This window comes from Rhinolophus sinicus, chromosome X, assembly GCF_036562045.2.
Source record: "Rhinolophus sinicus isolate RSC01 chromosome X, ASM3656204v1, whole genome shotgun sequence".
Taxonomy (NCBI): Eukaryota; Metazoa; Chordata; class Mammalia; order Chiroptera; family Rhinolophidae; genus Rhinolophus; species Rhinolophus sinicus.
This window is the reverse complement of record NC_133768.1, coordinates 80602224-80627853: the sequence shown is the minus strand read 5'-3', so window position 1 is coordinate 80627853 and position 25630 is coordinate 80602224. Positions and strand designations below refer to the sequence as shown.

The 25630-nt window shown below is 39.2% G+C and overlaps 1 pseudogene; it reads left to right on the top strand.

The window, feature by feature from the left end:
- The window catches only part of LOC109439734 (tropomyosin alpha-4 chain), a 142259-nt pseudogene extending 117619 nt beyond the window's left edge, over positions 1-24640 (top strand).
- The last annotated feature ends 990 nt before the right edge of the window (positions 24641-25630 follow it).

The following is a 25630-nucleotide window of genomic DNA, read 5'->3' as shown; positions in this document are numbered from 1 at the left end:
TCATCTGCTTCTTTCTATCAAAATACCAAAGATTCACATTTACTTTTTTTGCTGAAATGTTATCTTTCTTTTTATTATTTCTTTCAAGTGTACAAAACAACATAGTGGTATAAAGATTTTGTAGGCGGATGGAGGAAAAATGGCAGCATGAGGTGAGCCTCTGTGAAGCTCCCCTGGAATTTACAACAAATTGAGCGGCAAAAACTCCACAGAGGACTCCCTGAACAGCAGACAGGCAAGATGAGGAGGCCCACTACCGAGATCAACTACAGGTGGGAGATTCACGCGAGTGGGGGGGAGGACGAAAGGGAGAAGTGCTGAGACGTTGCTGCGTGGGCACAGGACGCAGAACTGGCTCAGTGCTCCAATCTCGATGCTTCCAGAAACTACCTCAGCTGCGGGAGAGGAAAGAACTCGGACTGCTAGGGCTCCGCTTATGCCTGACAGGGCTGAGGGGGCAGCATATAACACGGATGAACCCAACGCTCACAGCAAAGACCTCAGAGAAAAGACTGAGGGAGGAAGGCTGAAAACGGTGGTTTAAGCCCTCACTGCAGAGCAGAGAATGGAAGTCTTAGGCACTGAGACTAGCCGTCCCCTCCCTACCATCCCAGGGCTCACCCCGCCCTCACCTTCCCGGTGCCAGAAGCAGAACAGTGGCAGTGTCAGATCAAAAGAACGGAATATTTGCTGTTCTGAGAACTGTGGACCACAGACACGGATTTGCAGCCCAACTGGTTCCAGCGTGGGGGAGGGAGCTGTGGAAGCAGGACCGGCTGTGGTGGTGGTCACCGCCATTGCTCTGGGCCACCTTTCACAAATCGCCCCGCCCCTGACCCCACCTATCTGGGCGGATCCCTGCAGGAGTAAATAGAACTGCTGAAACATATGGGCTCTGAATCGGGAGCTGGAAGAGCTTTGGAACATCAAAAGCTCTCCGCATACCCACCTGGACACTGCGCCCTGTGACCTAGACGAACTATTAACAGAGGAGAAGCCCATCTCCCAGGGAATCCCCCCATTGTGTGAGAAGCTGGAATAGTTCAGAGAAAACAAAGCACTACCGTGTGGGAGAAGAAAAACAAGCTGCAGTTGGAGAAATAATAAAACATTCTACCAACAAGCACTGGCAAACAAAAGAAAGTCCGCTTTCTATCAACCTGTTGCAGAAGTCACTCCTGTAGATGTCTAGGAAGAGAAATAGTAAATCAGTATTTGCCATGAATAACCAAGGCAACAAGACAGCTCAGAAAGAAAGTGAAAAGTCTCCATAATATGAACTTAAAGATACAGAAATATGTGACATAAATGACAGAGAATTCAAGATTTCAGTTCTGAAAAAACTCAACGAGATGCAAGAAAACACAGATAGGCAGTTAAATGAACTCAGAAACACAATCAAAGAACAGCATGAGCATTTTACGAAAGAGATTGAAATCTTAAAAAAGAACCAAATAGAATTTCTGGAGATTAAGAACTCAATAGAACAAATTAAGAATGAAATAACCAGCTTAGGTAGTAGAGTTGACCAGATGGAGGAAAGAATCAGTGACATCGAAGATAGAAACCTGGAAATTACACAGATGGAAGAAGAAAGAGACTTGAGACTTCAGGAAATGAAAGAACTCTACAAGAACTTTCTGACTCCATCATAAAAGAGCAATATAAGAATAATGGGCATACCAGAAGAAGAAGAAGAGAGAAGGGAACAGAGAATATATTCAAACAAATTGTCGATGAGAACTTCCCAAATTTGTGGACAGAACTGGACCCTCGAATCCAAGAAGCAAATAGAACACCTAGTTACCTCAATCCCAACAGGCCTTCTCCAAGGCACATTGTATTGAAGCTGTCTAAAATCAACAACAAAGAAAGAATCCTCAAGGCAGCCAGAGAAAAGAAGACGGTAACTTACAAAGGAAAGCCCATTAGATTATCATCAGATTTTTCAGCAGAAACTCTACAAGCCAGGAGGGAGTGGAACCAAATATTCAAACTATTGAAAGAGAGAAACCATGAGCCAAGAATAATATATCCAGCAAAGATATCCTTTAGATATGAAGGAGGAATAAAGACCTTTCCAGACATACAGAAGCTGAGGGAATTTTCTAATACACGACCTGCACTACAAGAAATACTAAAGGAGGCTATTCGACCACCATCAACAGGGACAATTTGTGGCAACCAAAACTCAAAAAGGGGAGAGTAAAGGCCTGAACGGAATATGGGAATGGAGAAAGTAAGCGTGCTGAAGAAAATGGAATACTCTAAATATCAAACTTTCTTTTACATAAACTTAAGGGTAACCACTCAAAAAAAATCCAGAAAAATATATACTGAAATAAAAGAAGAAACAGAGGAAACATCATAGAATACCACCACACAGAAATAATAGACAACAACAAAAGGCAAAGAAACAATGGAGACACAGCCTTACCAGAAAACTAAAGATAGAATGACAGGAAATCCTCACATATCAATAATCACCCTAAATGTAAATGGACTGAACTCACCAATAAAAAGGCACAGAGTAGCAGATTGGATCAAAAACTAAACCCAACCATATGCTGTCTCCAAGAGACACATCTCAGCTACAAGGACAAGCATAGACTCAAAGTGAAAGGGTGGAAATTGACACTCCAAGCAAATGGTACCCAGAGAAAATCAGGTGTAGCCATAATGATATCAGATGAAACAGACTTCAAGGTGAAAAAGATAACAAGAGACAAAGATGGACATTTCATAATGGTGAAGGGGACTGTACAAAAAGAGACATAACAGTCATCAAATATTTATGCCCCCAATCAGGGAGCACGAAATACCAAGCAACTACTAACAGAACTAAAGGGAGAAATTGACCAAAACACAATTATACTAGGGGACTTAAATACATCATTGACAGCTATGGATAGATCATCCAAACAGAAAATAAATAACGAAATAGTAGCCCTAAATGACACATTAGATGAAATGGACATAATTGACATTTATAGAGCACTTCATCCTAAAACATCAGACTATACATTCTTTTCTAGTGTACATGGAACATTCTCAAGGATAGACCATATATTGGGACATAAAATCAGTCTCAACAAATTTAAGAAGATTGAAATCATACCATGCATATTCTCTGATCACAAGGCTTTGAAATTGGATATCAACTGTAAAAAGAAAGCGGGAAAAACACAAATACATGGAGATTAAACAACATACTTTTAAAGAAGGACTGGGTCAAAGAAGAAATTAGAGGAGAGATCAAAAGATACATAGAAACAAATGACAATGAAAATACATCCTACCAAAATTTTTGGGATGCAGCGAAAGCAGTTTTAAGAGGGAAATTTATCTCATTACAGGCCTATCTCAAGAAACAAGAAAACTCCCAAATAAATAACCTCATGTTACACCTTAAAGAACTAGAAAAAGAAGAACAAGTAAAACCCAAGGTCAGCAGAAGAAAGGAAATAGCAAAAATTAGAGCAGAACTAAATGAAATAGAGAACAAAAAGACATGAAAAAATTAATGTGACAAAGAGCTGGTTCTTTGAAAAGATTAACAAAATTGACAAACCCTTGGCTAGACTTACTAAGATAAAAAGAGAGAAGACACTGATTAACAAAATCAGAAACGTAAAAGGGGAAGTTATCACGGACACCACAGAAATACAAAGGATCATCCAAGAATACTATGAAGGACTATATGCCACCAAATTCAACAACCTAGAAGAAATGGACAAGTTCTTAGAAACATATAGCCTTCCAAGGCTGAACCATGAAGAACTGGAAAATCTAAACAGACCGATCACCAGTAATGAAATTGAATCAGTCATCCAAAACCTTCCCAAAAGCAAAAGTCCGGGACCAGATGGCTTCACTAGTGAATTCTACCAAACCTTCAAAGAGGATCTAATACCAATTCTGCACAAACTCTTCCAAAAATTGAAGAAGAGACAGTACTCCCTAACTCATTTTATGAGGCCAACATTACCCTGATACCAAAACCTGGTAAGGACAGCACAAAAAAGAAAACTACAGACCAATATCTCTGATGAATACCGATGCAAAAATCCTAAATAAAATTCTAGCAAATCGAATACAACAATGCATTAAAAGATTATTCATCACGACCAAGTGGGGTTCATCCCGGGGCACAAGGATGGTTCAACATCAAATCCATCAATGTGATACATCACATAAACAAAATAAAGGACAAAAATCATATGATTATATCAATTGATGCAGAAAAAGCATTTGACAAGATACAACATCCATTTATGATTAAAACACTTAATAAAATGGGTATAGAAGGAAAATACCTTAACATAATAAAGGCCATATATGACAAGCCCTCTGCTAATCTCATAATTAATGGAGAAAAACTGAAGCCCTTTGCTCTACGTTCAGGAACACGACAGGGATGTCCCCTATCACCTCTGCTTTTCAACATAGTGTTGGAAGTCCTTGCCAGAGCAATCAGGCAAGAGAAAGAAATAAAAGGCATCAAATTGGGAATGAAGAAGTTAAATTATCACTCTTTGCAGATGACATGATGCTATATATAGAAAACCCTAAAGACTCCACCAAAAAGCTATTAGAAACAATCAACGAATACAGTAAAGTTGCTGGCTACAAAATCAATGTACAAAAGTCCATTGCCTTCCTATATACTAACAATGAAATCTCAGAAAAAGAAATACAAAAAACAATTCCTTTTGCAATTGCAGCAAAAGAATAAAATACCTAGGAATAAACTTAACCAAGGATGTGAAAGACCTATATGCTGAAAACTATAAGACATTTTGAAAGAAATTGAAGAAGACACAAAGAAATGGAAAGACATTCCGTGCTCATGGATTGGAAGAATCAACATAGTTAAAATGGCCATATTACCCAAAGCAATATACAGATTCAATGCAATCCCCATCAAAATCCCAATGGCATATTTTAAAGAAATAGAACAAAAATCATCAGATTTGTTTGGAACCACAAAAGACCCCGAATAGCCAAAGCAATCTTAAGAAAAAGAACAATAATGGAGGTATCACACTTCCTGACTTTGGCTTGTACTACAGGGCTACAATAATCAAAACAGCATGGTATTGGCAGAAAAACAGACACATAGACCAATGGAATAGAATTGAGAACCCAGAAATAAAACCACATAAATATGGACAGATAATTTTTGACAAAGAAGCTAAAACATACAATGGAGCAAAGACAGCCTCTTCAATAAATGGTGCTGGGAGAATTGGATAGCCACGTGCAAAAGAATGAAACTGGACTGCTATTTGTCACCATGTACCAAAGTTAATTCAAAATGGATCAAAGACTTAAGCATAAGACCTGACACAATAAACTGCATAGAAGAAAACATAGGTACTAAACTTATGGACCTTGGGTTCAAAGAGCATTTATGAACTTGACTCCAAAGGCAATGGAAGTAAAAGCTAAAATAAACGAATGGGACTATATGAAACTTAAAAGCTTCTGCACAGCAAAAGAAACCATTGACAAAATAAAGAGGCCACCAACTGAATGGGAGAAGATTTTTGCAAACAGTGCCTCCGATAAAGGGCTAGTATCCAGAATATACAAGGAACTCATGCAACTCAACAACAAAAAAACAAACAACCCAATTGAAAAATGGGCAGAGGACTTGAAGAGACATTTCTCCAAAGAGGACATACAAATGGCAAATAGACATATGAAAAAATGCTCAACATCACTAATCATCAGAGAAATGCAAATCAAAACCACAATGAGATATCACCTCACCCCAGTCAGAATGGCTATCATCAACAAGACAAATAGTAACAAATGTTGGAGAGGCTGTGGATTAAAAGGAACCCTCATACACTGTTGGTGGGAATGTAGACTGGTGCAGCCGTTATGGAAGGCAGTGTGGAGGTTCCTCAAAGAATTACGAATAGAATTGCCATATGACCCAGCAATCCCTCTCCTGGGTATCTACCCAAAAAATCTGAAAACATTTAGAGATAAAGACACGTGTGCTCCAATGTTCATTGCAGCTTTGTTTACGGTGGCCAAGACATGGAAACAACCAAAATGTCCTTCGATAGATGAATGGATAAAGAAGTTGTGGTATATATACACAATGGAATACTATTCAGCAGTAAGAAAAGATGATATAGGAACATTTGTGACAACATGGATGGATCTTGAGAGTAATGCTGAGCAAAACAAGTCAGACAGAAAAAGCAGAGAACCATGTGATTTCACTGATATGTGGTATATAAACCAAAAACAACAAAAGAACAAGACAAACAAATGAGAAACAGAAACTCATAGACACAGACAATAGTTTAGTGGTTGCCAGAGGGTAAGGGGGGCGGGTGGGGGTGCGAGATGAGGGTAAGGGGTATCGAATATATGGTGATGGAAGGAGAACTGACTCTGGGTGATGAACACACAATGGGATTTATAGATGATGTAATACAGAATTGTACACCTGAAATCTATGTAATTTTACTAGCAATTGTCACCCCAATAAATTTAATAGAATAAAATTTAAAAAAAAAGAAAGTAATTATTGATAGATATGTGGCTATTGATACATATTATTGCTACAAAATTATTATTCATAGTTTCGATATCTTTTTTCTTTCCATCTAAAGAAGTTCCTTTAACATTCCTATACTGGTTTGGTGATGAACTCCTTTAGCTTTTCCTTGTCTAGGAAGTTCTTTATCTTTTTTTCGATTTCACATAATACCGTTGCCTTTCTATTGCTGTTTAGGATTCTCTCTGTCTGTTATTAACCTTTACCATTTTAGTTATAATGTGTCTCGGTGTGGGACTGTTTGGGTTCATATTGTTTGGGATTCTGCACTTTCTGAATTTGTATATCTATTTCCTTCACCAGGTTAGGAGTTTTCAGTTATTGTTTTTTTCAAATAGGTTCTCAATCCCTTGCTTTCTCTCTTCTCCTTATGGTACCCTGTGATGCAAATGTTGTTACACCTGATATTGTCCGAAAGGTCTCTTCAGTTTTTGGATTCTTGTTTCTTTTTGCTATTCCAATTGGGTGTTTTCTGCTACCTTGTCTTCCAAATTGTTTCTGCTTCATCTAGTCTGCTGGTGATTCCTTCTAGTGCATTCTTCATTTCAGTTATTACATTCTTCACTTCTGACTGGTTCTTTTTTATGGTTTCTTTTTCATGCTTGCCATCTCTCTATTGAAGGTCTCACTAGATTCTTTGAACATCCTTATAACTATTGTTTTGAACTCTGTCTCTGGTAGGTTGCTTGCCTCCATTTCGTTTAGTGTTTTTTTTCTGGAGTTTTCTCTTGCTCTTTTATTTGGGATGTATTTCTTTGTTTCTTAATTTTGGCTGCCTCTCTGTGTTTGTTTCTATGTATTAGGTAGATCTGCTACATCTCCCAGTCTTGGAAGGGTGGCCTTATATTGTAGGTGCCCTGTAGGGCCCAGTGGCCTAGTCTCCCTGGTCACCTGCTCCAGGTGCTCTAGGAGTGTCCCTTGTGTGTGCTCTCCTGTTATAGTTGTGTGTGCTCTCCTTATATAATTGAGCCTTGATTGCTATTGGCATGTCAGTGGGTGGCATTGGTCCTCAGGCTGATTGGCTGTGGGGTTTGGCCACAGCCACAGCTTACAGGCTGCTGTGTGGAGGTGGGTGGGGGGGCTTACCACATAGAGCAGGATTTGCTTCAGTGGGCTCTGGTGCCTGTTTGGACTGCCCTTTATGTATGCCACTTGTGGGGCTAATTGGGCAGTGCTCTGCTGTGTTCTGAAGCCAACCTCCAAGTATGTTGGTTCTGGGGCCTCTTGGGAGGGGCTCCAGTCCAGGCCTAGTTCGCCAACTGCTTGTGACTCTCTGGGGACTACTGGTAGGAGCTACAAAGTAATCCACAGTTGTTCGCTGCCTGTACTAAACTTGGAGGCATGTGAGAGGAGCCACATTGAGAACTGAGGATGGCTGCCAGCAGTATTGGGCCTGGCGTAGGTCTGCAAAAATCCAGGACACTCCAAGGACTGCTGCTACTTGCCAGCTCCCTTAAGGTTCAGCCACTGATAAAGCCACATGTGGTATGCAAGTTGGATGAAGCAGGGAGTCACTAGAGTGGGAAGATTTGTGGTTACCAGGTTAATGTCGACTCTGGTTTGGTGCCAGTGCTGAGCCTGGAGCTACTAGCAAAAGTCTCAAAACACACTGAGGTCAGTCACCACCTGCCTGAGGCCCGCTGACTCTGACTGTTTTTTAAAAAAGAGTGCAATGTGGGCGGGGCTGGCTGCTTGCCATGAAAGTGCCTCTGGCATTGGGAGAGTTGGGTGGGGCAGGGTCCCAGCAGAGCTCACCAGACCAGTTCAGATTCAGATTTGGCCATGGACATATGGGGGAGGGCTCAACACAGTAAAGATTGTGCCCACCTGCTGGCTGCATGGGAGAAGGACCCCACATAAGGTAAATAGCAACTGTCCCTCCAGTCCTTGCTCAAAAGCCACACACCTCAGTCTGCCCCCTGTATGCCTCTGATACTCCCCAAGTCACTGTCCCTCCATTGGATGCCAGGGTGACTGCCTGGGTGTGAGACAGTCTGTGTGTGGGCCATTTAAGAGGACGTCTAGGTTTCCTGCAGCCTTCCATCCTACCTGGATGGTCAAAATCCCCACTATTTTTCACAGCCATAAGTTGTGGGGGCTCTTCTTCCTGGCACCAGTACTTTGGGCTGGGGAGCCTGGTGTGGGGCTGGGATCCCTCACTCCTGAGGGGGAGTCTCTGTAGTGGAGTTATCCATCCTTATTCTCAACTGCCACACAGAGGTTGGGGCCAGCCCGTTTCAAGTCTCCTCCCTCCTACCAGTCTCGATGTGGCTTCTTTATATCCTTAGTAATAAAACTTCTGTTCGTCAGACTTCAGATGGTCCTCCAGGTTGACTGTTCTATAATTTAGTTGTAATTTTAATGTGTTCATGGAAGAAAGCACGTACAGTGTTTTCTCCACCATCTTGGATCTCCTCTATAATTTTTCAACTCTAAGAAATTCAGGAAAAGGCAAAACTATGGAGACAGTAAAAAGATCCTTAGTTGACAGGTTGAAGGAGAGAGGGAAGGATTAATAAGTGGAACACAGAGTATGTTTAGAGCAGTGAAACTTTCTGTATGATACTGTAAATGTGGATACATGTCCTTCTACATTTATCAAAACATATAGAATATACAACACAAAGAGTGAACCCTAACATAAATTATGGACTTTAGTATAATAATGTATCAGTATTGGCTCATCGATTGTAACAAATGTACCACACTAATACAAGATGTTAATAATAGGGGACACTGTGTTTGGGTGGGGGAGGGGTTGAGAAGGGGTATAGGACTTTGTACATTCCAGTCAAGCTTTTCTGTAAACCTAAAACTACTTTAATATACAAAGACTATTAATTATGAAAAGTTTCTGCTGAAATATCAGGCAACGCTGTCATTTTGAAGTTCTGCTTTTGTTATCCATACTGCAAATGGCACATCCCTTACATAAGGAAAAGCTTCATCATACATTTTAATTTATGTTTATAAATGTCTCAACAACCAAGCTGTACATGCATTTCACTAAAATATTCTGAGCATGCAAAGGTCATTTCTCCAGTTCTGCTGAAGTGTTTGAGGTGATGTGTTAATACAACTAGGGTCAAAATTCCTCACCCTTTTTCTCCAGCCTTTGATGAAGCAAAAGAGGCACTCTCAGGCTTTTTGGAGGGTGGGTAATCAGAGGTACACATGGCCTGAGGGACTGGAGCTTTCTAAAGGGCAGGAGCTTTCTAAGATGCAGTACTTGAGCTTTAATCAAACAGGCACAAGTACATGTGCTATTTTTTGTTCTCCAGGGCTGAGTGGGTTTTGATGTTGAAATTACTTTGGCAGCATGAGCAGTTGGGGAATTGGTATGTAGGGCTTTGTCTGTTGCCTTAAATAGAGGAAAAAGAGTGATCATAAAGAAAGCCTTTGGTGGGTTAGTTTTGTTCTGGGTCACTTCGAGTTCCAGAAGTATGCCAACAGCTTGAAACTGTGAATGACAGATCCTTTTTTCCACACTCCTATCTCTCAGACAAGGGATGGTGAAGTAAGGGTTCCATGATTTGGAACCCCTCTGTGTTTTGAAATTGTATGTATAATAAATAATCTGTGAGGAGTAATGAAAAACCTCAGTAATGTAAAGGTGTTACAGAAACACAAATTTTTATTTTTTTTTTTTACATCAACTCTCAAAGGCAAAATGAAGACAGCACTGCCTGGGATAACTGTATGCTGTCATAAAAAAATTGCTCCTGATTTTTAGTATATGTTTTATCTGTATTTGTCCTTACTTTTGAGATATGCTAGCCATGTGGACAAGCTAATTAACAGATGCACTGTTAGATTATAACAGATAACCAACCCACCGGAAGCACAGGTACACGCCGGAGAGTAGCTAAATGAGGATGCAAGCAGGACGAGTCCAATATTCAGTTCGATTTAGCAATCATGTATTAAGCACATACTAGGTCCTCACTTTTGGAGATGGTGACTTTTGTTACCTGACCAGACCCCACTGGTCATTTTGGTTTGGAGTTCTGAGATGCTCTAACTCATATCCTTGTTAAGCATGCAGAATGTTCCTTAGGTAAACTGATTATGTAGATAGTTTGATTTTGTGTCCCTCCCATCACTGGGTTCACATGCCACCTTTCAGCTGCCCCCTTTTATCTGATAGCTGGGCCTATCCTCCTCTGGCTCTCCCGGATCCAAAACCCCTAGTTTGGGAGTGCCCTAGAAAGATCTTATCTGTGACCTGCACTACAATTTATTGCTACCATGCTTCCTGACCCCCTGAAACATACAAGCTTCATTCTCATAGTCTCAAGACCAGACTCTGTACTTTCCTAAAGTGACAACTGGTTAATTTTAGGAATTAATGTGTAGTAGTCTTTTTAAAATATATTTTATTGGGGTGACAGTTGTTAGTAAAGTTATATAGATTTCAGGTGTACAATTCTGTATTACATCATCTATATATCACAGTATCTGTTCACCGCACGGAGTCAGGTCTCTCTCCATCACCATATGTTTGACCCCTTTTATTGTCTTGTAGACCTCCCCTTCCCGCTTACCCTCTGTTAACCCCTAAACTATTGTCTATCAGTTTCTGTTCCTTCATTTGTTTATCTTGTTATTTCATTGTTTTCAGGTTTATATACCACATATCAGTGAAATCATACGGTTTTCTCTTTTTCTGTCTGACTTACTTTGCTTAGCATTACAATCTCAAGATCCATCCACGTTGTTGCAAACTGTATTATTTCATCTTTTCTTATGGCAGAATAGTATTCCATTGTGTATATATACCACAACTTCTTTATCCAATCATCTATCAAAGGACACTTTGGTTGTTCCCATGTCTTGGCCACTATAAATAAAGCTGCAATGAACATTGGAGCACATATGTCTTTATGGATAAATGTTTTCAGATTTTTTGGATAGATAAACAGGAGAGGGATTGCTGGGTCACATGGTAATTCTATTCATAATTTGTTGAGGAACCTCCACACTGCCTTCCATAACGGCTGCACCAGTCTGCATTCCCACCAACAGTGTATGAGGGTTCCTTTTTCTCCACAGCCTCTCCAACATTTGTTATTATTTGTCTTGTTGATGATAGCCATTCTGACTGGGGTGAGGTGATATCTCATTGTGGTTTTGATTTGCATTTCTCTGAAGATTAGTGATGTTGAGCATTTTTTCACATGTCTACTGGCCCTTTGTATGTCCTCTTTGGAGAAATGTTTCTTCGGGTCCTTTGCCCATTTTTAAACTGTATTGTTGTTTGTTGTTGTTGTTGTTGTAGAGTTGTATGAATTTCTTATATATTTTGGACATTAGCCCCTTATTGGAGGCATTTTTCACAAAAATCTTCTCCCATTTGGTTTGTTGCCTGTTTACTTTGTCAATGGTTCCTTTGGCTGAGCAGAAGCTTTTTAGTTTGATATAGTCCCATTCATTTACTTTAGCTTTTACTTTCCTTGCCTTTGGAGTCAAATTCGTAGAATGCTCTTTGAACCCAACTTCCATAAGATTAGGCCCTATGTTTTCTTCTATGCAATTTATTGTCTAAGGTCTTATGTTTAGGTCTTTGATCAATTTGCAATTAGTTTAGACAATGGTGACAGACAGCAGTCTAGTTTCATTCTTTTGCACGGGGCTTTCCAATTCTCCCAGCACCATTTATTGAAGAGGCTGTCTTTTTTCCATTGAATGTTTCTGCTTCTTAGTCAAAAATTCTCTGTCCGTATTTATGTGTGTTTATTTCTGGGTTCTCAATTCTAGTCCACTGGTCTATGTTTTCTGCCAGTGCCATAGTGTTTTGATTATTGTTGCCCTGAAGTACAAGCTGAAGTCAGGGAGGGTGATACCTCCAGCATTGCTTTTTTTTCTCCTTAGGATTGCCTTGGGTATTCGGGGTCTTTTGCGGTTCCATACAAATTTGATGATTTTCGTTCCATTTTTTAAAAAAATACCATTGTGGAAGGAGAGGTGTTGTAACTGTGTGAGGGATATAAATGATAAATGTCTAACTATTACACTGTTTTGTGCACCTGAAACAAATAAAAAATGTTTTAAAAAAGTTAATACATGCAATTATGTACAGTCCATAATACTTCGTAATAAATGATTATGTTACTGGTTTACGTATTCAGCATAGTATAAAAATAAATACATACATACATACATACCATTGGGATTTTGATGGAGATTACATTAAATAAGCATACTGCTTTGGGTAATATGGCACTTTTAACTATGTTGATTTTTTGAATACATGAACTTGGAATGTCTTTCCATTTCTTTATGTATTCTTTAATTTCTTTTAAAAATTTAATACTTTTCAGCATATAGGTCTTTCACATCTTTAGTTAAGTTTATTCATATGTATTTTATTCTTTTTGCTGCAATTGCAAAAGGAATTGTTTTTTTTTTATTTTTCTGTGATTTCATTGTTAGTATATAAGAATGAAATGGACTTTTGTACGTTGATTTTGTAGCAGGCAACTTTACTGTATTTGTTTATTGTTTCTAATACCTTTTAGGTGGAGTCCTTAGGGTTTTCTTTATATAGCATCATGTCATCTGCAAAAAGAGACAATTTAACTTCTTCATTCCCTATTTGGATGCCTTTTATTTCTTTCTCTTGCCTGATTGCTCTGGCAAGGACTTGCACACTATGTTGAAAAGCAGAGGTGATAGGGGACAGCCCTGTCGTGTTTCTGAACGTAGAGCAAAGGGCTTTAGTTTTTCACCATTAATTATGAGATTAGCTGAGGGTTTGTCATATATGGCCTTTATTATGTTAAGGTATTCTCCTTCTATACCTATTTTATTAAGTGTTTTAATAATAAATAGATGTTCTATCTTGTCAAATGATTTTTCTGTATCCATTGATATATCATATAATTTTTTTCTTTATTTTGGTTATGTGGTGTATCACTATGACCAATTTACATATGTTGAACTATCCTTGTGCATCTGAGAAGAACCCCAATTGCACATTTTGTATAATTTTTAATGCATTGTTGCATTTTCTAGAACTTTGTTTACGATTTTTGCATCTGAATTCATCAGAGATACTGGTCTATAATTTCATTTTTTTGTTCTCCTTACCAGGTTTTGGTATCAGGGTAATGTTGGCCTCATACAATGAGTTAGGGAGTATTGTCTCCTCTTCAATGTTTTGGAAGAGTTTGAGCAGGATTGGTATTAGATCCACTTTGAAGGTTTGGTAGAATTCACTAGTGAAGCCATCTGGTCCCGGACTTTTGCTTTTGGGAAGGTTTTGGATGACTGATTCAATTTCCTTACTGGTGATCGGTCTGTTTAGATTTTCCAGTTCTTCATGGTTCAGCCTTGGAAGGCTATATGTTTCTAAGAACTTGTCCATTTCTTCTAGGTTATTGAATTTGGTGGCATATAGTCCTTCATAGTATTCTTGGATGATCCTTTGTATTTCTGTGGCATCCGTGATAACTTCCCCTTTTTCATTTCTGATTTTGTTAATTAGTGTCTTCTCTCTTTTTATCTTAGTGAGTCTAGCCAAGGGTTTGTCAATTTTGTTAATCTTTTCAAAGAACCAGCTCTTTGTCACATTAATTTTATCTATTGACTTTTTGTTCTCTATTTCATGTAGTTCTGCTCTGATTTTTGTTATTTCCTTTATTCTGCTGACCTTAGGTTTCATTTATTCTTCTTTTTCTAGTGCATTAAGGTGTACCTTGAGGTTAGTTATTTGGGACTTTTCTTGTTTCTTGAGATAGGCCTGTACTGATATCAATTTCCCTCTTAAAACTGCTTTCACTGAATCCCAAAAATTTTGGTAGGATGTATTTTCATTGTCATTGTTTCTATGATCTTTTGATCTCTGCTCTAATTACTTCTTTGACCTGGTAGTTCTTTTAAAATATGCTGTTTTATCTCCATGTATTTGTGTTTTTTTCTGCTTTCTTTTTGCAGTTGATACCAAATTTAAAAGCCTTGTGATCAGAGAATATGCTTGGTATGATTTCAATCTTCTTAAATTTGCTGAGGTTTGTTTTATGTCCCAATACATGGTCTATCCTTGAGAATGTTCCATGTACGATAGAAAAAAATGTATAGGCTGATGTTTTAGGACGAAGTGCTCTATAGATGTCAATTATTTCCATTTCATCAAATGTGTCATTTAGGGCTGCTATTTCATTATTTGTTTTCTGTTTGGATGATCTATCCATTGCTGTCAATGAAGTATTAAGACCCCCAATTGTGTTTTGGTCAATTTCTCCCTTTAGTTCTGTTAGTAGTTGCTTGCTATACTTCGGTGCTCCCTGTTTGGGGGCATAAATATTGATGACTGTTATTTCTTCTTGTTGTATAGTCCCATTTACCATTATGAAATGTCCATCTTTGTCTCTTGTTATCTTTTTCAGCTGATATCATTATGGCTACACCTGATTTTCTCTGGGTACCATTTGCTTGGAGTGTCAATTTCCACCCTTTCACTTTGAGTCTATGCTTGTCCTTGTAACTGAGATGTGTCTCTTGGAGACAGCATATGGTTGGGTTTAGTTTTTTGATCCAATCTGTAACTTTGTGCCTTTTAATTGGTGAGTACAGTCCATTTACATTTAGGGTGATTATTGATATGTGAGGATTTCCTGTCATTCTATCTTTAGTTTTCTGGTAAGGCTGTGTCTCCATTGTTTCTTTGCCTTTTTGTTGTTGTCTATTATTTCTGTGTGGGGGTATAGTATGATATGATATTTCCCTCTGTTTCTACTTTTATTACAGTATGTATTTCTGTTCTGGATTTTTTTTTGAGTGGTTACCCTTAAGTTTATGTAAAAGAAAGTTTGATATTTAGAGTATTCCATTTTCTTCAGCATGCTTACTTTTTCCATTCCCTTATTCCCGTTCAGGCCTTTCATCTCCCCCTTTTTATGTTTTGGTTGCCACAAATTGTCATTGTTGATGGTGGTTGAATAGCCTCCTTTAGTATTTCTTGTAGTGCAAGTCGTGTATTAGAAAATTCCCTCAGCTCCTGTATGTCTGGAAAGGTCTTTATTCCTCCTTCATATCTAAAGGATATCTTTGCTGGATATATTATTCTTGGCTCATAATTTCTCTTTCAATAGTTTGAATATTTGGTTCCACTCCCTCCTGGCTTGTAGAGTTTCTGCTGAAAAATCTGATGATAATCTAATGGGCTTTCCTTTGTAAGTTACCGTCTTCTTTTCCCTGGCTGCCTTGAGGATTCTTTCTTTGTCGTTGATTTTAGACAGCTTCAATACAATGTGCCTTGGAGAAGGCCGGTTGGGATTGAGGTAACTAGGTGTTCTATTTGCTTCTTGGATTCCAGGGTCCAGTTCTGTCCACAAGTATGCAAAGTTCTCATCGACAATTTGTTTGAATATATTTCTGTTCCTTTCTCTCTTTCTGGTATGCCCATTATTCTTATATTGCTCTTTCTGATGGAGACAGAAAGTTCTTGCAGAGTTCTCTCATTTCTTTTAAGTCTGAAGTCTCTTTCTTCTACCATCTGTGTCATTTCCAGGTTTCTATCTTTGATGTCACTGATTCTTTCCTCCATCTGGTCAACTCTACTACCTAAGCTGGTTATTTCATTCTTAATTTCTTCTATAGAGTTCTTAATCTCCAGAAATTCTATTTGGTTCTTTTTTAAAATTTCAATCTCTTTGGTAAAATGCTCATGTTGTTCTTTCATTGTGTCTCTGAATTCATTAAACTGCCTTTCTGTATTTTCTTGCATCTCGTTAAGTTTTTTCAGAAGTGCAATGTTGAATTCTCTGTCATTTAAGTCACATATTTCCATATCTTTAACTTCATTTTCTGGAGACTTTTCACTTTCTTTCTCAGATGTCATGTTGCCTTGGTTATTCATGGTAATTAATGGTTTGTTATTTCTCTTCCTAGACATCTGTAGGAGTACGTTCTGCAACAGGTTGATAGGAAGAAGCCTTTTTTTTTCCAGTACACATTGGTAGAATGTTTTATTTTCTCTCTGACTGCAGACCTCTTTTCTCTCTCACACTGTAGTGTTAAGTTTTCTCTGCACTATTCCAGCTTCCCACACAATGGGGGTTTCCCTGGAAGTCAGGCTTCTCTTCTGTTAACAGTTCACCTGGGTCATATGGAACCGCATCCCTGTAGGAATGCGGAGAACTTTTGAAGTTCCAAAGCTCTTCCTGCACCAGATTCAGAGCCCGTGTGTTTCAGTAGTTCTGTTTACTCTTGTAGGGATCCACCCAGATATGTGGAGCCAGGGACCGGGTGAATTGTGAGATTTGGCCCAGAGCAATGTCGGCGACCACCACCGCAGCCAGTCCTGCTTTCACAGATCCCTCCCCTTTGCCGGAACTAGTTGGGCTGTGAATCTGTGTCTGCGGACCACAGGTCTCACAACTGCAAATATTCTTTTCTTTTGATCTGACACTGCTAGTCTTCTGATTCTAGCCCTGGGTAGGTGGGGGCAGGGCGAGCTCTGGGAGCCTACGTAGGGGGCGTCTAGTCTCAGTGACTAAGACTTCCGTTCTCTGCTAGACAGTGAGTGCTTAAACCACCATTTTCAGCCTTCTTCCCTCAGTCTTTACTCCGAGGTCTCTGCCGTGAGTGTTGGTTTCAGCTGTTGTAAATGCTGTCCCCTCAGCCCTGTGGGCCGTAAACAGAGCCCTGGCAGTCTGAGTTCTTCCCTCTCATGCATCTGTGGTAGTTCCAGGATGGAGTGAGCTCGGAGCACTGAGCTAGGTCTGCGTACTGCGCCCGCGGGTCTCCGTCCTCTCCACACTTCTCCCTTACCTCCTCCCCTGCTTGCACGATTTGCCCACCTTTAGTTGAATTCAGCAGTGAGAGTCTTCGTCTTGCCTGTCTGCTGTGCAGGGAGTCCTTTGTTGAGTTAAAGTTGTTTGATTTGTTGTAAATTCCAGGGCAGATTTCCAGAGGCTCACCTCACGTCGCCATTTTGATGACGTCTCAGGGCTGCTATTTCTTTATTTATTGTCTATTTGATGATCTGTCCATTGCTGTCAACGATGTATTTAGGTCCCCTATTATAATTCGGCTTTGGTCACTTTCTGCATTTATTTTATTATTATTTTTTTAATTAAATTTATTGAGGTGACAATTGTTAGTAAAATTACATAGATTTCAGGTGTACAATTCTGTATTTATTTCTGTTAGTACTTGCTTGGTATATTTTGGTGCTCTCTGATTGGGGGCATAAATATAAATGAATGTTATGTCTTCTTGTTGTATAGTTCCCTTTACCATTATGAAATGTCCATGTTTGTCTCTTGTTATCTTTTTCACCCTGAAGTCTGTTTCACCTGATATCAGTATGGTACTCCTGCTTTTCTCTTGATACCATTTGTTTGGAGTGTTAATTTCCACCCTTTCCCTTTGAGTCTATGTTTGTCCTTGTAGCTGAGATGTGTCTCTTGGAGACAACATATGGTTGGGTTTAGTTTTTGGATCCCGTTTGCTACTCTGTGACTTTTTATTGGTGAGTTCAGTCCATTTTCATTGAGGGCGATTATTGATATGTGAGGATTTCCTGTCATTCTATCTTTGGTTTTCTGATAAGACTGTGTCTGCATTGTTTCTTTGCCTTTTCGTTGCTCTCTCTTATTTTAATGTGGTGGTATTTTTTTTATTTTTCCATCTGTTTCTTCTTTTCTTATGTTATATATTTCAGTTGTGGATTTTTTTTTTTTTGAGTGGTTACCATTATGTTTATATAAAAGAAAGTTTGATGTTTAGAGTATTCCATTTTCTTCAGCATGTTTAGTTTTTGCATTTCCTATTGCGGTTCATGCCTTTACTCTCACCCCTTTTTATGTTTTCGTTGTTGCTAATTAGCCTCCTTGTTGAATAGCTTCCTTCAGTATTTCTTGTAGTGCAGGTCTCGTGTTAGAAAGTTTCCTTTGCTTCTGTATGTCTGGAAAGTTCTTTACTCCTCCTTTATATCTAAAGGTTTTCTTTGCTGGATATATTACGCTTGGCTCATAATTTCTTTCTTTCAATAGTTTGAATATTTGATTCCACTCCCTCCTGCCTTGTAGAGATTTAGCTGAAAAATCTGATGATAATCTAATGGGCTTTCCTTTGTAGGCTACCATCTTCTTTTCCCTTGCTGCCTTGAGGAGTCTTTCTTTTCATTAATTTTTTACAGCTTCAGTACAATGTGACTTGGCGAAGCCTGTTGAGATTAATGTAATTAGGTGTCCTATTGGCTTCTTGGATTTGAGGATCCAGTTCTTTCCACAAGTTTGGGAAGTTTTTGTTGACTACTTCTTTGAATATACTTTCTGTTCTCTTCTCCCTTTCTTCTCCTTTCTGCTATGCCCATTATTTTTATATTTCTCTTTCTGGTAGAGTCAGAAAGTTCTTGTAGAGTTCTTTCATTTCTTTTAAGTCTCAAGTCTCTTTCTTCTTCCATCTGTGTCATTTCCAGATTTCTTTCTTCTATGTCACTGATTCTTTCCTCCATCTGGTCCACTCTATTACGTAAGCTGGCTATTTCATTCTTCATTTCTTTTATTGAGTCTTAATCTCCAGAAATTCTTTTTGGTTCCTTTTTTAAACTTTCAACCTCTTTGGGAAAATGTTCATTTTGTTCTTTGATTTGTTTCTGAGGTCATTAAACTTCCTGTCTGTTTTCTTGCATCATATTGAGTTTTTTAAAAACTGCAATCTTGAATTCTCTGTCATTTAAGTCACTTATTTCCATGTTTTTATGTTTATTTTCTGGAGACTTTTCATCTTGTTTCTGAGGTATCTTGTTACCTTGGTTATCCATGGCTTTAATGATTTATTATTTCTCTTCCTAGACATCTACAGGAGTGGGTTCTACAACGGGTTGGTAGAAAATGTTCTTTCTTTTGTTTTCCTGTATGTTTTTGTTGAATGTTTTATTTTCTTTCTGTCTGCAGCCTTTTATTCTCTCTCACACTGTATTGTTATATATTCTCTGCACTCTTCTGGCTTCTCTAACAATGGGTGGATTCCCTGGAAGGCAGGCTTCTCCTCTGTGAACAGTTTGCATTGGTCATAGGACACTGCCTCCGTGGGGGGATGTGGAGAGCTTCTGAAGTTCCAAAGTTCTTCCTGCACCAGTTTCAGAGCCTGTATGTTTCAGCAGCTCTGTTTTCTCCTGCAGGAATCTGCCCAGGTAAGTGTGTAGAGGGGTGGAGTGGGTTGTGAGAGGTGGCCCAGAGCGATGGTGTCAACCACCAGAACATCCCGTCCTGCACCCAAGTCTCCCTCCCCTTCACTAGTTTAGCTGTGAGTCCATGCCTGTGGGCCACAGTTGTCAGAACTGCAAATTTTCTACTCTTTTGATCTGTCATTCCTACTGTTCAGGTTCTAGCACTGGGCAGGTAGTGGTGGGGCAAACTCTGGGATTGTGGGCATGTGTCGGCTAGGTTCCGCACCTAAGTCTTCCATCCTCTGCTTGACAGTGAAGGCTTAAGCCTCTATTTTCATCCTTCTTCTCTGAGTCTTTGCTCCAAGGTCTCTGCTATGAGTGTTGGTTTCACCCATGTTGTATGCTGATCCCTCAAGTGGGACTGTGGGTCATAAGGGGAGCACTAGCAGTCCAAATTCTTATCCCGCCAATGCTACGGTAGCTCCAGAATGCAGCAATCTCAGAGCTCCAATTTCCTGTCTGTGTCCTGAATGCACTGGCCCCCGTCTTTGAACTTCCCGCTTCCCTTCACCCCCAGTCACCCAATTTGCCCACCTTTAGATGATTTCATTTGTGTATCTCTTAGTGTTGCATGTCTGCTGTGCAGGGAGTCCATTGTGGAATTATAGTTGTTAAATTTGTTGTAAATTTCAGGGGAGATTTCAAGAGGCTCACCTCATGCTGCCGTTTTTATGACATCCTCCTATGGTAGTATTTTTTTTAAAAAAAATTAACGTTTATTCGATTGACAATTGTTCATAAAGTTACGTAGGTTTCAGGTGTACAATTCTGTAATACATCACCTCTATATCATATCGTGTGTTCACCACCCAGTCTGTTGTCTTTTAATAGTAGAATCCTGAAGAGAAATAGTAGGGAGGATTTTTCCCTTCCCTGGTAGTATGCATTCATTTAATCAATAATTTTTGGAGAAAGTGGTTCATTCCTTTCTCCCTTTCATTAATCAAAAGGATAACTATGATTTTGGGAAGTATAGTGGACATAGGATGAGAAAGTGGTCAGCATCATAACAGTTCTGTGAAGGAGAGATTTTAAGCAAGGAGTGCTCCTCTCATCATCCCACAACTCTGATTATATTTTGAGTCAATATCCATGGGTAAAGTTAGTGAAGGCGTATTTTCAGGTGGGAGTGATATTGGCAACAAATGATACCCTTGGCTAATCCCAATAAATGTGACATTTCCAATCAAGTAAGTAAAAGAAGACTACAGAAATGTATAAAATTTGAGTCTAGAAGGCATGCTTAAATGTCATTACTGCGATGGACTGAATTATGTTCCCTCCCTAAATTCATAATTTGAAGCCTTAATCACCAATGTGTTTGTACTTATGTGTCGTGACTTTGTGAGGAAATTAAGGTTAAATAAAATCATAAGGGTAGGGCCCTAATCAGATGGGATTGATGTCCTTATAAAAGGAGGAAGAGATACGAGAGAGCTCTCTTTCTCTGTGTTCACGCACAGAGGAAAAGTGAGGACACAGTGAGAAAGCATCTGCCTACAAGCTGGGAAGAGAGCCCTCACAAAAAATCAAACTTACTGCCACCTTGAACATGGATTTCTGGCCTCCAGAAGTGTGAGAAAATTAATTTCTGTTGTTTCAGCCACCCAATCTGTGGTAATTTGTTTTGGCAGCTGAAGCAAACTAAACTAGAATACATTCTCAAATTCTCATTTCATGTCATGGAACATTTGTACATTTTTCACCTGCTTAACAGTGTCTTTAGTGTTCCTCTCAGTCCAAATATTTATTCTACACCAAGGTACTAGGCATTGATAGTTGTCTGGAGTTAGCAAAAGTCTCCTTCTTTGGACATCACAACCTCACACAGACCTGGATGATACAGGCAAACTAGACCAAAGACCATACATTGACTAGATTTCTATGGTGATTTGGGAGTAAATGTGGCAAAAATAATTATTTACCTATACCTTTCAACAAGTCCCCTGCAATTCTGATGCCAATTATCTGGACTTTGAAAAATTAATTTTAGGACATAGATCTTCTTTTAAAGTGTATACTATTTCTCTAAATGGTTGATGAGCCCTATTAAAGTTAACCAGTGGCCTGCGAAAGACAGCTTGATGTGGGGAGAGAAGTGCCTACTTGGGTTTAACTGTCATATCATGCTTTAGTATATGGTGGAACAATAATCAAAATGGAAAATCCCATCAAAACTGTACATTGATCAACTAATGGCTGGGGAGGGGAATATACACACACACACACAAATGTATACATATGTGTGTGTGTGTGTGTGTGTGTGTGTGTGTTTTCCAAATAATTATTTTTAGCTCTGAAACTTTTTGGTCACAACTTCCTCAGAACTTCAATTTATAAAATAGATATAAATGAAACAACTTTAATTAAATTACAGGTGGGCTACCTGTGCAGCATTGACTTTTAAGACACGGTTTAGAGTACTGAGGCTCTGAAATACTCACTTTGAAAATCTTTGCTTAGTTAAAGTATGTTGCTCTTTATAAAATTTGATTCTTTGGGCTAAGACTGAAGAATTCTTACCCTGAAACATGAGGTAAAGTGTACTAAGCTATCGCCAAGGCATTGCTAAAAGATATACAATATTATTTAAAATGGATGGGGAAAAAGGGAGAGATGCTGAAGATACTTGGAAAACAAGGCTTGCAGATTTACTCACATCACACAATGTTTCAAGGAATAGGAACCAACGAGTTGTAGCTTCCTTTAACAAGTTCCCTTCACACCCATCCTGGTGTGAGGTAGAATTTTTGGCCTTTTTCAAAAAAAGCCTAAGGGAAAAATAACAAACATTTTGGTTTTTAGATATAACCTCTCCTGGGAAGCAAGTAGGTGGAATTGAGAGGTGATTGACAGTATGAGTGGAGTAGACCAGATCCAAGCCCTTTTATGCATAATATTTAAAGTATTATTACATGAATGCCCATGGTTGTCATTTAAGTAGTATTCTCTCCTTCCCTCTCACCCCCACCATATTTTAAGTAGGCACTATGACTCTTTGGCCACTTCTAACAGAAACTGCAGTTAGTCCTATTTGGAAGGATTGTGGTTTGAAATCCTTATATAAAAATGAAATTGGTCAGTGAATTAATATCATTGATTTAGATCAACTGAAGAGGTGGCTGGTAAGTAAGCTAAAATGCAACTCATAGTGACATCAGGCCCCTCAAACACACAAAAAAGAGCTAGCATCTGGGAGATGGGAGTAGGGGAACCATACAAAGAATTTCAGAGCAGACTGTATGGGTCTTTCATTTCCCTGGCCCATCTAGGATTCTACTCCCAGCCCTGATACTGGGATGAACATGAGAAAAGTTACAGAAAGCTTCCCACAAATTATATTGTTTCCACTTTAAAAAACCAATATATTTGGCTGTCAGGTGGCTTTTCTGTTATCCAAGTTCTTCTAAGAAATGCAAATGCCTCCAAGAGAGAAACAGTAGAATTCATTATCGGTTAATATCTTGAAGAAATGATGATAGCCAGCTGAGAATAATGGCCAACGGAAAGAGGGAACTGAATTGGCACCTGGGAAGAAAAGTGGAGCCACTGATATGGGTGGCGGGAGGTAGCTATGTTTCTATCCATCTTGTTGGAAAGCATGGAATTAGGAATGGGAGTGAATTACTGAGTTATTGGTTAAAACCATATAGAGGGTACAAGTTCACCTTGCACTGAATCCATTTGCTAAATAATTGAGCTATTGTTTAGAAACTCGTTCTTTGAAATGTTTAGAATGTTTAGAAATTGTTTAGAAACTCGTTCTTTGAAAAGATTTAAGGACTGGTTTGAATTACCTTTGAAGTCAAGGAAAATACCACTTATTTCCTATTAACAGTTGATGATCTCACCGCGTTTTATATGTATTATTCTCATTGAACTTTCATGACCACCCTGCTAGGTAATTATTATTTTCCCTAGTTTATGCATGTAAAATGCTGAGTTCATTTTTTCCATCAGTCTAGCTGCAAAATTGTCAATTTGTAAAAGTCTAATCCGATTGCCCCAACAGCAGCCCGGCTTGGGGCAGGGAGGGGCGGGGCACAGCTGCTGCCACTCTCGCAGGAGCCGAGTCCAGAATCCAGCCCAGTGGAGTGCCCTGCTGCCTGCGCGCCGGGCCCTCCTCCCCCCACGCGCCTTATCTGGCCTCTAGTCTCTGGAGGTGGTGAAACGCAAGATCCAGGTGCTGCAGAAGCAGGTGGATGGGGCAGAGGACCACACAGCAGGGCCTGCGTTGGAAACTGGACGGTGAGTTCAAGAGGCATGAGAAAGCCCAAGGGGATGTGTCAGCTCTCAATCGACCCATCTAGCTCATTGAGGAGGAGTTGGACAGGGCTCAAGAATGGCTGGCCATGGCCCTGCAGAAGCTAGAAGAAGTAGAAAAGGCTGCTGATGAGATTGAGAGAGGAATGAAGTTGATAGAAAACTAGGCCATGAAATACGAGAACATGGAGAACCACGAGCTGCAGCGCAAAGAGGCTAAGCACATTGCAGAGGCCGACTGCAAACACGAAAAGGTAGCTTGCAGGTTGGTCACCCTAGAGAGTGAGCTGGAGAGGTGGGAGGAGTGTGCTGAGGTGTCTGAACAAAAATGTGGTGACCTGGAAGAAAAACTCAAGAATGTCACTAACAACCTGAAGTTGCTATAGGTTGCCTCTGAAAAGAATTCTGAAAAGGAGCATAAATATGAAGAAGAAATTAAACTTCTGTCTGACTAACTAAAAGGAGCTGAGACCAGTGCTGAATTTGCAGAGAGAATGGTTGCGAAACTGAAAAAGACAATTGATAACCTGGAAGAGAATCTTGCTGAGGCCAAAGAAGAGAATGTGGGCTTACATCAGACACTGGATCACAGACAACAGGAACTTAACTGTATATAACCAAATCAGAAGTCTTGCTCCAACAGAAGCTCCAGACCTCTGTGTCTTCCTCTTCCCTTTTAGGAAGTTCCTTTTGTTACAGCAGCTGCACTTTGCTGGAAATGTCAAGCAAATTATGAATGTAAGACAAAATATTTTGTATAAGAGAAGCTTTGACCACCAGTTAAATCTAATTCCTTCCTTTTTTTCCCCCAAATGGCACCAGCTTTTTCAGCTCTGTCTTGATCCTTAAATCGCATTATTTATTTATTTATTTATTTATTTATTTATTTATACTAGTTTCAGGTGTACAAAGCAACATAATGGTTAGACATTTAAACCCCTCATAATGTGATAACCCACCAACCCAAGCTTCCACCCCTTTAACATCTTATATAACTGTTACAATACCATTGACTATGTTGTACTCCACGTCCTGTAACTATATATAACTATACATTTGGTTATAGTTGACATTCAATATTATTCTACTTTAGCTCCTCAGGCATATAGCACTTTGGTCAGGCATGTACACAGTCTATGACATGATCTCATCTGGCATCTTACATGATCTTTACAACATTGTTGATTATACTCCCCATACTGTATTAACTATCAATTTGTATTTCTTTTTTTTTCTTCTTTAAAAATTTATTGGGGTGACAATTGTTAGCAAAATTACATAGATTTCAGGTGTACAATTCTGTATTACATCATCTATAAATCCCATTGTGTGTTCACTACCCAGAGTCAGTTCTCCTTCCATCACCATATATTTGATCCCCCTTAAATTTGTATTTCTTAATGCCTTCACCTTTTTCACCCTGCCCCCAACCCCATTTCCACCTATCACCCTGATAGATCTAGTACCTATCTGGCACCATACCTAGTTATTACAATACTATTGGCTATATTCCTTATGCTATATCCTACATCCGCATGACTACTGTGTAACAACCAATTAGTATTTCTTGATCCCTTCTCCTTTTCACCTACTCCAAAACCCCTCCC